The sequence below is a fragment of the Lepidochelys kempii genome, chromosome 1 (genome assembly GCF_965140265.1).
Source record: "Lepidochelys kempii isolate rLepKem1 chromosome 1, rLepKem1.hap2, whole genome shotgun sequence".
Lineage (NCBI taxonomy): Eukaryota > Metazoa > Chordata > Testudines > Cheloniidae > Lepidochelys > Lepidochelys kempii.
This window is the reverse complement of record NC_133256.1, coordinates 19,723,139-19,742,243: the sequence shown is the minus strand read 5'-3', so window position 1 is coordinate 19,742,243 and position 19,105 is coordinate 19,723,139. Positions and strand designations below refer to the sequence as shown.

General features: G+C 39.6%; 1 protein-coding gene across 19 annotated transcripts in view; it reads left to right on the top strand.

The window, feature by feature from the left end:
- Positions 1-19,105, top strand: part of DLG2 (discs large MAGUK scaffold protein 2) — a 1,493,215-nt gene that overhangs the window by 1,334,945 nt on the left and 139,165 nt on the right. The window lies entirely within an intron of this gene.

Here is a 19,105-nt window from a genome sequence, read left to right as displayed (position 1 = left end):
TATTTAAAAAGTGCAGTGTAAAGGCAGAAAACATAATGGGCCTTAACTTGCTTCCGTGACAATGATGGAAACAAGATCAGGTCCAGACCTATGAAACTCTTTTTTTCTATTGCTTGATGGTGCTTTTAGAACATTAGTAGAAACACCTGTAGAAGAGAGAGGCCAATATAAACATAAAATTAAGCAAAGCAACTTGGATGGAAACAGAGTTACAAGTAGAGCTTATTGGGAAAAGGGTTTTGCTCCCCCTCAATTTCTTTAAAATTTGTGGCAAAAACTGGTAATATTTCAATTTTCAGCAACTGAAAATTGAAAAATTCTGACCAAAAAGTTTTGGCCAAAATATTTTAATTTGGGTAATTTTTAAAATATTTGTTTTTGGCCAAATTCATTTCTGTTTTTGCAAAAACTTAGAATTTTTGGAAAACCTGGAAAAAACTGGTATTTCTGGTAGAAATTTGTTTTTTGATGAAAAGGCCATTTTCTCCATTTTGAATGAAAAATTTTGACCTGCCGCAGTTAGTTTTGATTTTAATCTACAGTTCAAGTGTCCCTTTTCAGCCACTTCTCACAAAATTAAATCTATGGAGGGAGGAGGGATAGCTCAGTAGTTTGAGCATTGGCCTGCTAAACCCAGGGTTGTGAGTTCAATCCTTGAGGGGGCCATTTAGGGATCTGGGGCAAAAATTGGGGATTGGTCCTGCTTTGAGCAAGCGGTTGGACTAGATGACCTACTCCAGAGACTTCTCTGTCTCTTTTTTTCCATAGCCAACTTCAGAGAAAGTTTGTATTTTCCTTAATTACAAGCCAACAAGGTCCAACTGCTTTAAGTTACTCTCAAATGTTTTTTAAGGCTAGAAGGGACATCTGTGATCATATACTCTGACCTCTTGCACAGCACAAGATATAGGATTCCTCCCAGACCAGAATCTGCTGCTTTGAGCCTAGTAACTTGACTCAAGTTTAGGTAGGACCCAACTGTCCTCTTTCAGCTCCTCTAAATTGAGAACTTCCCTGGATTTAAGCTTCTCTTGGGCTGCAGAGGGCCTGTCACTCCTCTTTGGGTTCCTGAAGTCTCCTGTGTCATTGTCTGACTCTGTGGTTGCTTCCCGTGATAGTGAAATTGTGAAGGAGAATGTTAAAGTCTAGAGGATCTGAAATCACCACAGTGCCCCATGCAGCCATTTGTTTCAGCCCCCACCCCGAGTCATCACAATTTCAAGCCAAACTCTGCCTTTAGATCAGCACTACCTGACTGTGAAATCTGTAGTAATTCAAGGGTAATCCTGGCACTGACGTTACAATCTGACAGCACTATGCCATATACCAGAAAGTGTGGCATTTTGGATCCACATATCCTCAGTGTTTGTAATGACAGATTTCCAAAAGATGGCATGATCTGGCCCAGGATAAGCAGAGAAGCAAAACAAACAAAAAAGTTTATTAGGCATGTACTACTATTGGAAACAGTAATAACTGGTGCAACTTAAATTCAGTTTAATATGTTTCATCTGATTTCAATTTATGTCTTGATCCCCATCAAATGTGTAGCCAGCTGGCAGCTGTCTGGCTACATGGGACTTTTACATGTTTTTCAGCTAAATCATATATCAAAATCTCCAGATAGATCTGCATTGCAGATGGGATGGCAGATCTGCCAAAAGGATTTGGTGAAAGTAAAGAATTTATGCCCCCAACAATCTTTGTGTCCTGCTTTCCATCTGAATAGGGTGACCAGATGTCCCAATTTTATAGGGACAGTCCTGATTTTTGGAGCTTTTTCTTATATAGGTACCTATTACGCCCCACCCCCGTCCCGATATTTCACACTTGCTATCTGGTCACCCTACACCTGAAAGAAGGAGATCTGGAGATCGTTTCATATGAAACGTCAACTCCCACCTTACTAATAAGGTGGTTGTTAGGTGCACAAACTGTGAACTGATTACATACGTGAGAAGCATGAGAGTGTGTGTGTGAACTTATATAAAGTTCATTTGTGGAAAATGTACAATAATATGAAAAACAGGGCAAAATGGGATATAATGGGTCTGAATGGGATTTCTCACCAGATATGCACTAATGTGGCTGCACTGACATCTGTGATTTAAAGTGGTATACGTGAAACCGGAAAATGACTGATGTGCTTAAACTGAAAGTGGGGAATTGAGATTAAATATTAATAACAACTCTATAAATATGAGAACAAGTTGACAACTACCTTCTCTGGACATTTTGGGGCTTAGATGCTTCAGTGATGGGAGCCCTAGAAACATCATAAAGAAAAACAGGCAGACATGTTGAAGGTCACACTTGATACTTATTTATCAGATATATATAGAATGGGGATGTGAAAATGAGCCTTTGTCTACAAAAAGTTCATTGACATTTTCTAAAGAATTCAACGTGATTTGAATTCCATTTTCGTTCATTTACCCTTTGGAATGGAATTGCTGCCATTTAAAGACGATATGCAAACTCTTTCTTTTCTGTCTGCATCAATAAAAACCAGCTGAAGATGTGACATTAAAAGTCATGTAAGTGATGTCTAGTGGGGGGGGGAATAGGAGAAGAGTTAATTATTTTCTTAATTCACAAGTAGAAAGGGAGTTTCTTTCTGCACTGTTTGCCATTGGAGGGGTCTGGATTCTCAGGGGACTTAACACCAACCTTATCCAATAGATACTGAAGGTAGTTCTGAACATGGCCTGTATTTTACAGGAGATCAGACTACATGATCTAATTGTGCCTTCTGGTATTAAAATCTATGAATCAACTATGTTTGCTGCTAGCCAGTCCATGGAAAGATACTGATATTGGCTTTGAAGGTACTCACTAGGGCTATCTGAACCCTTCAAGGTTGGTTTCACAAAAGTACTCATAAATTTAATGCCAAAATGCACTTCACAAGAGCTGGAAGAAAACTGTCTCCAGAAAGAAAAGGAGTACTTGTGGCACCTTATAGACTAACCAATTTATTTGATCATAAGCTTTCATGAGCTACAGCTCACTTCATCGGATGCGGACAGTATGCATCCGATGAAGTGAGCTGTAGCTCACGAAAGCTTATGCTCAAATAAATTGGTTAGTCTATAAGGTGCTGTCATAAATATAAAGGGAAGGGTAAACCCCTTTGAAATCCCTCCTGGCCAGGGGAAAGCTCCTCTCACCTGTAAAGGGTTAAGAAGCTAAAGGTAACCTCGCTGGCACCTGACCAAAATGACCAATGAGGAGACAAGATACTTTCAAAAGCTGGGAGGAGGGAGAGAAACAAAGGGTCTGTGTCTGTCTGTAGTCGTCTTGGCCGGGGACAGAACAGGAATGGAGTCTTAGAACTTTTAGTAAGTAATCTAGCTAGGTATGTGTTAGATTATGATTTCTTTAAATGGCTGAGAAAAGAATTGTGCTGAATAGAATAACTATTTCTGTCTGTGTATCTTTTTTGTAACTTAAGGTTTTGCCTAGAGGGGTTCTCTATGTTTTTGAATCTAATTACCCTGTAAGATATCTACCATCCTGATTTTACAGGGGGGATTTCTTTATTTCTATTTACTTCTATTTTTTATTAAAAGTCTTCTTGTAAAACACTGAATGCTTTTTCATTGTTCTCAAATCCAAGGGTTTGGGTCTGTGGTCACCTATGCAAATTGGTGAGGCTTTTTATCCAACATTTCCCAGGAAAGGGGGGGGGTGCAAGTGTTGGGAGGATTGTTCATTGTTCTTAAGATCCAAGGGTCTGGATCTGTAGTCACCTAAGCAAATTGGTGAGGCTTTTTACCAAACCTTGTCCAGGAAGTGGGGTGCAAGGTTTTGGGAAGTATTTTGGGGGGAAGGACGCGTCCAAACAGCTCTTCCCCAGTAACCAGTATTAGTTTGGTGGTGGTAGCGGCCAGTCCAAGGTGTAATATTTTGTACCTTGGGGAAGTTTTGACCTAAGCTGGTAAAGATAAGCTTAGGAGGTTTTTCATGCAGGTCCCCACATCTGTACCCTAGAGTTCAGAGTGGGGGAGGAACCGTGACAGGTGCCACAAGTACTCCTTTTCTTTTTGCGAATACAGACTAACACGGCTGTTACTCTGAAACCTGTCTCTAGAAAATCTTTTTTTTTTTTTTGGAAGATCAAATTAATTCATCTTGCCCGAGGAAATTCTTAACAGCTGCCACTCCTCCTTAACTGTTTCTTCCCTCCAACAAGCTTCTTACCACAGATGTCTTCAGGCTGATATTGCTGGTTTGGTTAGAGGAAAGGATGTTTGCCAGTTTTCATCCTGATGAACAGCTTAGCCCATGTTCACAATTTTCAGAAGAAAATTATCTTGAATGCTTATGGATCAATGTCCTAGCAGATAAAGCACAACATGGGGAATTAATTGTTTTCTGCTACTGACTATCAGACCACCTGAGGGAATAGGATGGCTGGCACCTTACGCATGTATCTATAATGTGGAGGGGAAAAAGCTGTATGATCATGGGGGATTTCAGTTTGAGTGACATATGCTGGAGGTCTCAAGGTGACAGTACTTCAACATCCTTGGAATTCTAGATGACAATGTCCTAACTCAAAAATTGTTGCATTCATTAAGGAGAAATTCTGTATAAGATCTCAACTGACAGATAAAGAGGAACTGATCACAGAACAAAAATTAATGGTAACTTAAGTACAGATGATAGTAATGAATATAAATCAGAAGTTAGGAATTGTAGAAAATTGACAAGAAAAGCTGAGGGCCACAAGGAGAAATATATAGCTAGCAGAGTTAAGAACACTAAGAAGGAGTTCTTTAAGTATGTTAGGGGGAAAAAGAATCCTAACAAAGGTATTGGTCCATTACTAGATAGAAATGGTAGAATTATCAATAATAATGCAGAAAAGGCAGAAGTCTTCAATAAATATTTCGGTTCAGTATTTTGGGGAAAAAACAGATGGTGTATTCATATCACATGGTGATATTCTTTCCATTCCATTAGTGTCTCAGGAGGATGTTAATCAGCAGCTACTAAAGTTAGAAATTTTAAAATCAGCAGGTCTGGATAACTTGCATTCAAGAGTTTTAAAAGAGGTAGCTGAGAAACTTGCCAGACTGTTAATGTTGATTTTCAATAGTCTTGAAACATCAGGGAAGTTCCATAAGACTGGAAGAAAGCTGATGTTGTTGTGCCAATATTTTATAAGGGGAAACAGGATGATTGGATAACTTTAGGCATGTCAGTGTGACATAGATTGTGGGAAACATGATGGAGTGGCTGATATGGTATTTGATTAAGAAAGAATTAAAGGAGGGTAATATAATTAATGCCAATCAGCATGGGTTTATGAAAATAGATCCTGTCACGTTAACTTGTAATCTCATCAAAAAGAGATCTCTGGTTTGGCTGAATAAGGTAATAGTGTTGATGTAATGTACACAGACTTTTGTAAGACGTTTGACTTATCACTGCATGACATTTTGATGAAGAAACTAGAAAGATGTAAAAGTAACATGGCACACATTAAATTGATTAAAAGCTGGATAAGAGAGAGGTCTCAAAATGTAATTGTAAACAGGGAATCATCATAGAATGGGTGTGTTTTTACTGAGGTCTTGTAGGGATTTGTTCTTGGCCCTACACTATTCAACATTTTTGTTTATGACCTGGAAGAAAACATAAAATCATCCCTGATAAAGTTTGCAGATGACACAAAAATTGGGGGAGTGGTAAATAACAAAGAGAACAGGTCACTGATACAGAACCATGTGTCAGCTGCACGCAAGCAAGCAATATGTGTTTTGATATGGTTACATGTAAATGTACACATCTAGGTACAAAAATGAAAGCCATACTTAAAGGATAGGAGACCCTATCCTGGGAAACAGTGGCTCTGAAAGACATTTGGGAGGCATGGGGGAGGAATAATCAGCTGAACATGAGCTCCCAGTGCTGTGGCCAAAAGGAATAATACAGTCCTTGGATGCATAAACAGGGGAATCTTGAGTGGTAACTGAGAGGTTATTTTAACCTCTGCATGTGGCACTGGAATAATGTGTCCGCTTCTGGTGTCTGCAATTCAAGAAGGATGTTGATACATTGGAGAGGGTTCAGAGCAGCACCACAAGAGTGCTTAAAGGAGTAGAAAATATGCCTTATCGTGATAGACTTGAGGAGCTCCATCTGTTTATCTTAATTGAAAGAAGGCTAAGGAGTGACTTGATTACAGTCTATAAATATCTATATGGGCAACAAATATTTTATAATGGGTTCTGCAGGCTAGCAGAGAAAATATAACATGATGGAATGGCTGGAAGTTGAAGCTAGAAAATTTCAGACTGGAAGTAAGGCATAAATTGTTGACAGTAAGAATAATTATCCATTGGAACAATTTACCAACAGTCATGGTGGATTCTCCATCATTGATAATTTTTAAATCAAGATGTGTTCTAGAAAGTATTTGAGGAAATTCTATGGCGTGGTGCGACAATCACAATGTTCCCTGCTGGCTTTGGAATCTAAAATGTGTCCTACTCATTTAGCATTCACTGCTGTTAGCATTGTGATTGTCTCAGCAAGCTCAGGTTTCCATCCCCCAGAGGGAAACCAGAGCAAGAGTAAAGGTCATGATAACTGAAATGAAAGAAATACTTTAAAACAGTACTCAAGTGTAAATGTATTGTGGGCAAGGGTATGCAAATCAAAATGTAAATAAAGTTGACAGGCCTTCCAGCCTTAAACGTTGCCAAAGGGCTTCTTTCATTCTGTAGTCCTTTCTGCCCTTCATAAGTATGGCACAGCTGTTCCCTCCACCGGCAGTGACACTAACGTCTCGGGGGAAGGGCAGACACTAAAATCACAGGGATTCTTAGCAGCTGTCACTTCTGTAATGGCTTCTTTTAGTTGTATTTCTTAATGATACTTTTTTTTTAAAAAAATGTGTTGACATATGTCTTTATTGTGGTAGAGAAAAATCAGAATGCTAATGGAGCCACAATGATTTTCATCACAAGTAACCAGCTACCATTCTGCTAACCCTTAGGAGACTGGCCACTTCACAGGGAGATCTAAACCAGAGTTATATACAGTGATTCATATACAAGCGTCTAGTGACACCACTATAGACTGCTGTGTTGGGGGAAAGGGGACAATCTGTGGCCCTGCCTGGACTGAATCCTGCCTACCCCCTCTGGCTTGGAACCTCCTTTTCCCCCTAGCAATTCCCTCCCACCGAGACTCCATGGTGTCCCTTCCCTCAGCCCAGGCAACAGCAGCAGATGGCAATGTGCGCTGGTGAATGGCAGCTTTCTGGCATGGAGTCAGAGGCTCTAGCATGGAGCAGTAAGCCATCTGCTAACACAGGTAGCTGGGAAACAGCGTGGCTGGCTGCTCCTGGGGGCTTTTTCAGAGGGTGATAGTTGATTACTATAGCCTTGAAAAGATCTTCCCTTTTTTCTTTCCTGTTGGTCTAATCAATGTTATTTCAGTTTATGACAAAATAAAGCTCCTGGATATCCACAAACATGCAGTGGGATAACACACCCAGGCAGAAATATAACCTGTATTCTCTAGTTCAGTAATAGAGCATCAGCTGGAGCTGTTTAACTTCAAAGGGTGCTAGTCTCCCTTTTGTAGTGCTCTTTGTAATACCATTGTGTCTCTAGTATGCTGACTTTTTTGTCTCGCCCTTTCTGTTGAAGATCTTCATTGTCAGGTGTGGTGTTTTTAGAGGCTGCAGGAGCTAGCCGTCTGAAAACAGAAATAGTTTGCTTCACTGATAACGTCTGGTAATGTGCAAAATTTCATTAAAATCAGTTCAGACATTCCTGTTCCATACTGAGTTAATAACACATGAAAGTTGCATTGGGCTATAATTAGAATCACTTTTTAAAAATATAACTTTTGCCATGATATTCAATTGGAAGCTGGCTTATAAAAGATTTAAGGCTGAGATGCAGTTAGATTAGAGATGCAATGTATCCCCATAGCTTTGAACAGTCTGCTCTTCCCAGGTTTTGGCTGCTTTTTAAATTAATGAAATAGTATAGTTTTATCTTCATTTACTGTCCTTTAATAAATTAATATTTAATATTACATAAAAAATTCAACCAAGTCCACTTGATCTATCAGGCTTTCAGGCTTTCTCTTTATCCAGAAGAGAGGTTGTTTTAATAACCTTTATTCACTTTAATTCTACTGTGTTTTACTCATACCTTCATGTAGTCAACTGTATTTGAAGTAAATGGCTTTGTGAAAAGGAAAGTATAAAGTAATGATGGTGGAAGATTATGTCTTGAATCATCACAGTCAATCACTGATCGATGAAATACCCAAGCTGATAATGAAGAGACAATGAAACCAAATCAGCCCGGTATCTGGCAGAAGTTGGGAAAATCAGAGAAACCTGCCTAGTGCTCTACAAAGGGTGGGGCAATGTTGAGGAGAGTTTTTGGAGAGGTGAGGCAAATGGGTGAGACTGGGAAGGAGATGGAGGATTACCTACTGCCTGCACCTGGGCTGGTGTGCAGGACGCATCAAGACGAGTCAGGACAGCTGCAGCTGAGGAGATGAACAGCAGGCTAAAGCCAAGAAGTGGGATCTGTGGCTCAGAGTTCATTGGGGGCCATGGAAATAGAGACCTAAGGTGTATTAACCTGACGTCTGTGAGCCACTGGTGAGGTGTTGTGGGACATGGTCTTGATTGCAGGATATATAGAAGGGATGCTGGAAAATGGGATACTGCAAGGGGCTAGGTCAGGGTTGGAGAAGGAAGGATATTGAAGCACTAGGGAGCTACAGGGCACTCAGAGGTAGGGCAGGTGTCAAGGAGAGCTAACAAGATCTCCAGCACTAGAGCCGGCTTATGAGGAAGGAGTTCTGCTGTCACTTTGGCGGCATATCCACCCTAAAGGGCTACTCTGTTCAAAAAATATTACCAAAGGCAGCAACAGGAGCTGCACCCTGAAATGAGAAAGATACAAGCACTTAGAGGGAAGGAATGTGATTGTAACCCTTTGATGAAGGATGCTATGCTGTAAAGATACAGAATATTATTTAGAAGTAGAATGAACTAGATGGAGCTTGTAGCTTTCTGCTGTTCCTGAGTGCTACTAGATTTACTCTTTCTACAGGCAAGAGTGCTGGACAGTTACAAGATGCTCTGTTTCAAGCTGTGAAGCTTAACTCTGGCTTTTGTATGAGGATTCTGTATCTGACAGGTGACTTTTGTTACCGCTTCCTAATGTTAGAGGATCAGAAATTTTCCATCTGTTGCAAGGCCAGGTTCATTAGTAGAGTGATAGACATGAGAGGCATGGGAGTCAGTTGTCTTCCCTCATCCTGGTCTGCAGCTCTATATTATCTCTGATGCTGGCCTTCCGTTCTCTTATGCCTTTCAGTTCCTGGAAGTTCATCATTACTTCGTCACCGTGCCTGTAGCCCAGAAGGGAAGATGTGCCTCTTCCTAAGAAGTTGCTGTCTGTGTTGTTTCAGAAATGTGTGCACTAGCAACTTTATCCACAGCCCTTGCCTTCCCCCCCCCCCACTCCCCCTCCCCGCATGCAACAGCAGGGAGAACTTCAACTATGTGCACTGCAAGTCAAAAGTAACCTCTCTCAGAATGAATCAGTAAGTCACCCCAGAGAACAATCTACAGTGAGTTATACCAATATACCAGCCCTTTGGTGGCAATCAGGGAACAGTGGAGACATGCTGGCCTAATATGTTATCCCTTTAATCTCTACATCAAGAGCCAGCATATTACCTATTCATCTGGAGGTGAGCGAGCTCCACAGTACGTTTAACAAAGGAAGACTGAGAACTATCATAAGAGTTTCATTGCAGGCGAAAGCTAAAATTGGTTTATGTCTCAAAGGCTCAGAGCAACATGCAAGACAACAGGGAGATACTGTTCTACGGTAAATGTCACTACAGTCAGATTGGATTGGGCTTCTCTGGTCTTGGGTGAATTAGTGCAAATTAATTTCACATTAACCTGTTGAAGACCATGAATGCCCATTGGGTTCTAGGGAATTCAGTTAACTGCAATAAATATTTTTGTGCTAGATGCAGGAACACAAAAAATGTTTGTTTGGATATTAAATAATTTTACAGCCTATGGGTCACAGACACTAATGATCTTCACAGACCACAGATAAAATATTGTAATTTATTTTAAGTCTAGTTTCCATTATTTTTGTCCTTTACCCAAGGGCTTGGATGGCTTTCACATGCAGAGCCCTCCTCATTTCATGCTGCACTTTTTTTTGCTCATCTTAATTTTACTCACTCGTGTTTTGTTTTATTTTAAATATTTTTAATCTCAAAAAGTTTGTTTTACTTTCTATCATGGTTGTAGGGCTGGCTGAACATGTTCCCTCTTCTGCTCTCTCTGAGTGCACCCACCTCAGAGAGCAGGTGTGGTCCTTACCTGTCTCTGGGTAGAATCCCATGATTTCTCCCAGTCTGAAGCAAGGACCTGGTAATGCTGTCCTATGTATCATGCTGCAGGTCTGACTGAGTTATGGGGACATGTGTTTCCTCCCTCCAGGACCTGTGACCAGCAACATTGATCAACAGCCTTCTTAAAACGAAGTATTTGTATTTAGCAAATGGGACAACGCGTTAGAGGAAAGACAATTTATGAACAACCTGTGTGCATGTCTATCTTACCTAAAGTATGAGCATCCCATCCTGGTGACTTAGGCAGGCTTAACTTCTTCATTCGCCCCTGTGTAACTCCATCTAGGACTCCACCTGCTCATACATGAATGCCAATTTAAACCCTGCTAAAAGCTCTTTGTTATCCAAGAGGCTTCTTCAAATGCTGGTGGGCTCGGGCCCCTCCTGGTCAAACAAGCTCCATAGGCTTTCTGGGGACAGCCAGGGTCATTGGAGCTAATAGTTCTGGCAGCATCCCTTAACCACACTTAATTGGAAGCTGTTAGCTGAGCATCTGGAGCTGCCATCTCCTTCCTGCCTGGAGTATCTCAGAGGGTCACCTCCTGGGAAGCAGTTAATCAAAGATATTCCTACAGAAACCACCCTGCTCCAGTCAAGCCAACATACAGTAGTAAGAAAGTATTAGAGTGTCCCAGTGTTTATCCCACTCTCCGAAAAGGAAAAGCCAATCTAGGGGGGAGGGGAGTACAAACTATGCCAGTGTCAAGCAATGCCAATCTGCAGATAGAAACAACAGTAGAATCTTGCTACAACTGAAACTCAGAAGGCCACACTAAAAATGGATTTGGGGGGTCAGCTGTTTAAGGAAGATTAGACCCCTGAGGTTGTGCTGCAGTGCTGAGGGAGGGCCAGTGTGGAACAATTCCTTGTGGCTCAGTTCTCTCTCATGACATTCAGTATTGTCTGGAAGTGGGACTTCAACAATGCTCGTGCTCCTACCCACCCCTGGGACTCACTCGTCTGTAAACATCACAAATCCACGCTGAACCCTCCATTCTTTAGTTCGAATTAGTGGTGCTCAACCTGCTGATGGACTATTCTCTAATCCCTTCTGTCATAAATAAAGGGAAGGGTAAACCCCTTTGAAATTCCTCCTGGCCAGGGGAAAGCTCCTCTCACCTGTAAAGGGTTAAGAAGCTAAAGGTAACCTCGCTGCCACCATGTCAAGGTTCCTCCCCCACTCTGAACTCTAGGGTACAGATGTGGGGACCTGCATGAAAAACCTCCTAAGCTTATCTTTACCAGCTTAGGTCAAAACTTCCCCAAGGTACAAAATATTCCACCCGTCGTCCTTGGATTGGCCGCTACCACCACCAAACTAATACTGGTTACTGGGGAAGAGCTGTTTGGACGCGTCTTTCCCCCCAAAATACTTCCCAAAACCTTGCACCCCATTTCCTAGACAAGGTTTGGTAAAAAGCCTCACCAATTTGCCTAGGTGACTACAGACCCAGACCCTTGGATCTTAAGAACAATGAACAATCCTCCCAACACTTGCACCCCCCCTTTCCTGGGAAATGTTGGATAAAAAGCCTCACCAATTTGCATAGGTGACCACAGACCCAAACCCTTGGATCTGAGAACAATGAAAAAGCATTCAGTTTCTTACAAGAAGACTTTTAATAAAAATAGAAGTAAATAGAAATAAAGAAATGCCCCCTGTAAAATCAGGATGGTAGATATCTTACAGGGTAATTAGATTCAAAAACATAGAGAACCCCTCTAGGCAAAACCTTAAGTTACAAAAAAGATACGTCATAAAAAAAGTATGTCATAAATAAAGGGAAGGGTAAACCCCTTTGAAATCCCTCCTGGCCAGGGGAAAGCTCCTCTCACCTGTAAATGGTTAAGAAGCTAAAGGTAACCTCACTGGCACCTGACCAAAATAACCAATGAGGAGACAAGATACTTTCAAAAGCTGGGAGGAGGGAGAGAAACAAAGGGTCTGTGTCTGTCTATATACTGGTTTCTGCCGGGGATAGACCAGGAATGGAGTCTTAGAACTTTTAGTAAGTAATCTAGCTAGGTATGTGTTAGATTATGATTTCTTTAAATGGCTGAGAAAAGAATTGTGCTGAATAGAATAACTATTTCTGTCTGTGTATCTTTTTTTGTAACTTAAGGTTTTGCCTAGAGGGGTTCTCTATGTTTTTGAATCTAATCACCCTGTAAGATATCTACCATCCTGATTTTACAGGGGGGATTTCTTTATTTCTATTTACTTCTATTTTTATTAAAAGTCTTCTTGTAAGAAACTGAATGCTTTTTCATTGTTCTCAGATCCAAGGGTTTGGGTCTGTGGTCACCTATGCAAATTGGTGAGGCTTTTTATCCAACATTTCCCAGGAAAGGGGGGTGCAAGTGTTGGGAGGATTGTTCATTGTTCTTAAGATCCAAGGGTCTGGGTCTGTAGTCACCTAGGCAAATTGGTGAGGCTTTTTACCAAACCTTGTCCAGGAAGTGGGGTGCAAGGTTTTGGGAAGTATTTTGGGGGGAAAGACGCGTCCAAACAGCTCTTCCCCAGTAACCAGTATTAGTTTGGTGGTGGTAGCGGCCAATCCAAGGACGACGGGTGGAATATTTTGTACCTTGGGGAAGTTTTGACCTAAGCTGGTAAAGATAAGCTTAGGAGGTTTTTCATGCAGGTCCCCACATCTGTACCCTAGAGTTCAGAGTGGGGGAGGAACCTTGACATGGTGGCAGCGAGGTTACCTTTAGCTTCTTAACCCTTTACAGGTGAGAGGAGCTTTCCCCTGGCCAGGAGGAATTTCAAAGGGGTTTACCCTTCCCTTTATTTATGTCACCTTCCTCCTCTTTCTTCGTGTGTCTGCTAGACCACAAAACGCAGTAACTGGCAGTGTTTCTCTCCATCTCTAAAGAACTAAAGAAGTGCTACCGTCATGGCAATCATTCAGTCTACAAAGAATACATGAAGGGCCAGATTCTACAGCTATTCCATTTGTACTCCCATTGACTTCTGGGCTCTTAGATTGGTGGTTCACACTGAATATCTTGTATGTAGGGGTGCAAATCCTGTTGAGTTTAGAAATTGAGAAATCACAACCACCAGGACATATGCTAGCAAGTGAATCTTTCATTGCCCAAACACAACTAAGCAGACGAAAGCATAAAAATGAAACCCATAAATCTCAAAATGAACTTTGTACCCCTAGCATCCCAAATCAGAGTATAGTGTCAAAAGAAAGAGAGAGCTACATTTTCAGTGTGTTGATCTATCCACTCGGCTGTCATGATTGTTAATGGAAACCAGGGGCCCAGCACACAAGATGAAAATTGACCCAAGGATTTACTGGCTAATAAAACAGTCTTGAAAGCTATCTGATTTCTCTCTGATGGTGGTTAAATCAGGAGTGGAACTCCATGGAATAAAGTTAACACAGTTACACCAGAACAAAACCAGAATTTAAGTGTGAGGAGAATCAGGCCCCTTTTATCTTCTATTTAACACACATCTTCCTTTTAAAACATTGCAATACAATAATAAACTGCAATGGAATGAAAACAAAGCACTCACTTACCCCAGAGAATGAAGTGCTGGTCCCCAGGGAGAGGTTGTGAGGTTGTCATTCCTGTTTTGTGATTCTTGTCAAAATCATGACAGTATGAATTAAACCTATGCAACAGATGGGAAGCTGTCAGCATTTCCATCATCTATAAAGCATGTACATCTTCCCTGTGGTCTTGTCAGTAACTCTGGCTGCTCACTTGCACTTCGGTAGACATCTACTCTCTCCCTGCTTAGTGTTTGATTCCTCCTGGACTTTTACCTGATCTGCATGCCTGGCACTCCCAAAATTCCCATCAAAGTAGTCCCTGAATGATTTTTAGCATATTTTTCATTGTAATGATATGCACATTCCTAGAAATTTGGCACCTGTTTTTGGAGTAATGATGCAGATTCAGATATCGCTGCTCTGGAAGGTCATAATACAAAGGTGAGTTTCTGGCAAAAGGATCCGACCCCATAAAAGGTGAGAGTGGAGCTCAAGTGGTTCATCAGCAGAACCCCAAAATGAAATTTCTGTGTATTCCACCAATGCTTCTTCATTGTTCTACTTTTACATAGTCCCAGACTCAGATTAGTAAACACTTTGGTGCTTTTGCATCCTCTGTATGTTCAATATTGAACATGTTCCTTACAGTAGATTTACAGAGGTAAATATTAATTTTAGGGAGCTACAAGGGATCAGGGCATGCACTGAGGCAACAGTGTGTATTACATTACATTTGTCAAGTTTATATATAGCATCCTCTATTGTAATCTCTCCATTACATGTTTGAGTTAGTCCCTTTAATCAGGGAGCCATGGCAGAATGGTACAAATCTCTGGCTACTTCCAATATTAGATGTAAGGCCTTTTAGTTCAGGACAGTGTATCTGTGGCAAGTTTATCTCCCATTTTTCCACCTGCTCTTCCTTTATTGGGGGCTGTCTGGGACTTTTTCCCAGTTTTATTTTAAGACTGGATGGTTTATATTTGAGCAACGAACCCACAGTTTGAACAAACCTTGTTTTCAGTTCTGTTCGGAGTCCCAGCACTATGTTGAGAGTGGATATTGTAAAATGTTGTTGTTTGGTAGATCATCACAGTTGACAGCAAAGAGAAGGAGAAAAAGGGAAGAGCTGTTTACCAAGCTAGCCTGGTCTCAAAGCCATGGGGAGAGCTGTTTATGGAATAGCTTAATGTAAGCAAAACACTGTTAGTTATAATAGCAACATAAGTTGGCCCAGCTACATATATGCACGTTCATTTTCATTATAGTTTTGTGAAACTTGGATGCTACTTCTTATGTATCTTCTGATCATTGTGTTTTTATAAGCCTACAAGGCTACCCTGTTATGTATATAATTATGTCAGGAAGATTTTTTGGTATATTTTGCTACTATTTTATTTTCTGCTTAGTTGATACTTCTTGAAGAGATTTATATTTTTACTGCAGGCTACAGCTTTTATGTTGGTTTATGGAATTAATGGAATCATGTCGGCATCCCCTCTCCTCATTTTCAGAAGGAACATAATTTCCACGTCTTTTCTAAGAGCCCCACTCTGATCTCACACACTCCGAGCAGATCAGATTTTCACACAACACAAATGAAAGACTGACACAGTGTGAGTTAGTTGTTTAAAGCAGTGGCTCTCAATCTTTCCAGACTACTGTACCCCTTTCAGTAGTCTGATTTGTCTTGCATATTCCCAAGTTACATTCACTTAAAAATGACTTGCTCATAAAATCAGACATAAAAATACAAAAGTGTCACAGCACACTACTACTGAAAAATTGCTTACTTTCTCATTTTTACCATAAAAGTATAAAATAAATTAGGGCTGTCAATTAATTGCAGTTAACTCATGCAATTAACTCAAAAAAATTAATTGTGATAAAAAAATTAATCATAATTAATCGCAGTTTTAATTGCATTGTTAAACAATAGAATATCAATTGAAATTTATTAAATATTTTTGGATGTTTTTCTATGTTTTCAAATATTTGATTTCAATTTACAACTCAGAATGCAAAGTGTATAGTGCTCACCTTATATTATTTTTATTACAAATATTTGCACTGTAAAAATGATAAATAAAAAATAATACTTTTCAATTCACCTCATACAAGTACTGTAGTGCAATCTCTTTATCATGAAAGTGCAATTTACAAATGTAGATTTTTTGTTACATAACTGCACTCAAAAACAAAATGTAAAACTTCAGAGCCTCCAAGTCTCACTTTCAGGTGACATTGTAAACAAGAAGTGGGCAGCATTATCTCCTGCTAATGTAAACAAACTTGTTTGTCTGAGCAATTGGCTGAACAAGAAGTAGGACTGAGTGGACTTGTAGGCTCTAAAGTTTTACATTGTTTTATTTTTGTGTGCAGTTATTTTTTGTACATAATTCTACATTTGTAACTTCAATTTTCATGATAAAGAGATTGCACTACAGTACTTGTATTAGGTGAACTGAAAAATACTATTTCTTTTGTTTCTTTTTACAGTGCAAATATTTGTAATAAAAAATAAATATGAAGTGAACACTGAACACTTAATATTCTGTGATCAGATTGAAATCAATATATTTGAAAATGTAGAAAACATCCAAAAATATTTAAACAAATGATATTCTATTATTGTTTAACAGAGCAATTAATCGCGCTTAAATTTTTTAATCGCTTGATAGCCCTAAAATAAATCAACTGGAATATAAAGTATTACATTTCAGTGTATAGTATACAAAGCAGTATAAACAAGTCATTGTCTGTATGAAATTTTAGTTTGAACTGACTTCGCTAGTGCTTTTTATGTAGCTTGTTGTAAAACTAGGTAAATATCTAAATGAGTTGATATACCCCCTGGAAGACCTCTGCCTATCCACAGGGGTACGCATACCCATGGTTGAGAACCACTCGTTCAAAGCATAGGCTACTCTGAAAAGTCATTTTAGCATTTTAGGCCCCAATTTAGCACGATTACTCCAGTTTTACTTTGAAATGAACATAGGTAGGATCGTTCTATAGTCCCAGATTTGTTTTTGAAAATGTCTGTTCAAAGCTCTATTGTAGTTATTAGGAATTTTCATTGCTTTTCTCTAATCATAATTGTATTGGGTTGTTGCAAGGTATTAGATCTGGATTAAAACTGAAGGAAATATTCTGGGGAAATTCTATGGCCTGTGTAATACAGGTGAGACTAGATGATCACAACGATCCCTTCTGATCTTGGAATCTATTAATTTTTTACCTTCAAATTGGGTGTGAAAAGCCAATTTGGTACACTTTATCTTTCTCCCAACACCATCCAATGCATTTGCAAGCTTTCTGAGTGTTATGATGGCTGAACTGTGTTGGTCAAGTTATACAATCCGATGCAACCCCATAATGCTTCAGATAACTCAAAAGCTGCCACCTCCAGCTCTTCTCCTGGTTCCATTGCATAGTTTTCTGAGATACAATAAATGTATGGCTGCATCATCATTAACAAGATGAGGATAATCAGCATTTTATGCTCAACTCCCAAAGAAACAGAATTACTCTTGGAAAAGAACAATGGAGATATCGAATAATAATTATAATAAAAAGTTTCCTTTTGGCAATGGAGTTTTGCAGGGGAATTCTGAAAAGTAAATAAATGACTAAGATCCTCTATAGCTACCCTGAAATAATTAAAGAGTAACATAAAGTAGCTTGAATATTAATATAAAAGGTTTGTTTCTTTGCAATGCCTCACATAAATATTTGTTGAAGAAAAAGGTGAAGCCTGCCTAATGCTGAAGAAAGGTTAGCTTCTGCCTAAGACACTGGAGATAGTTTTAAACAATCCTGCACTCTATAAAACTCTAACCCCTATAAAGCTATCAAGGTTAAAGAGACATATGGTGCTCTGCCGAGCAAGTGCTGGCTGTGCAAGTTAGATGCCTGGGGGCAACTTATGTAACCAATTTTTCCAAGATTTCAGACTGTGTTCCTAAGACAGAACATATGTGTCCTGTTTGTTCCACATCCTCTTCCTGCTTTCACTACTTGCTTTGTACCACATTGAACATGTTACCTGGCAAATTGTGTGAGACAGTCAATGTGAGCTTTGTGTAATTTGACCCACAAGGAGGCACGTTTTATTTTGTTTTGAGCACATCCGGAAAAAAAAGGACTAAAAAAATCCAATAAAGTGCTATGTGGGGATATAAAATAAAGTCCTATTTAGGGAAAATAATTCTCAAGACCTTTTTGCAATTTGAATAATCTTTTTGAAGGATATCAGGTCAGTTAAAGCCTTATTCAACAGCTGGAAGGATTTGGAGTAAATTCTCAACTGGTCAGGTACAAGACCAGGCTGACAATGAATAGACCAAAGACAGGACGTAACAGGGGCTGTTTGAATAGTGCCTCAATAGGACACAAACTTCCTGTCACTAAAGACTTGATTCATTTATAAGGTCTAAATTCTTTGAAACTACAGCTTCCAGAGAACAATTTGGATTTGACTCATTCATTCTGACTATGAAATGGACATGACATTAGTTTTCTAAATATTTTGTGAGGGAAAATATATATTTTCAAGGGTTTTTTTTATATTCACAACTAACCAGATATGAAGCCTGTATCTAAAAGAGTGACAGATGGAAGAAGCATTACCGTCAGTAGTAAAGAAAATGAAAAGAAAGTTGGCAGTGACATTTGGAATGTGATGCCAGCTTCAGAGCAAGCATGCAAAGGCAAGGTTTGATTTGAAGTTAATTAAAGGTGTAAATACAATTGGTAACGGGCAGTTAGTGGATATAAAGAGAAGGACTTTTAAGGAAGTAAGATCCAGATCCTCAAAGATACTTAGGCACCTAACTCCCATTGGTTTCAGTGGGCGTGAGGCACCTAAATACCTTTGAGGATCTGGGTATATGTCATAAGTGAGCTTACTGGGCTGAAGTTTCAGAGGCCAAAGCAATGGGTGAGCTCACAGAGTATGCTGACATCTTTAAAAAGGGAGGGAGATTTTTCTCTGGGTGCCTGCAAAAGAGTGTGTGTGTTAAAAATATTAATAAATGCATTTATTCAAAATATAGAAGGAAGTAAAATGTAGAGGCATCTTCCCTCCAGAGATATCAAGACCGATATTGTTTATCATTTCCTGTGCTTTTGGAAACCTGGGTAATTTCATTACAAATGGG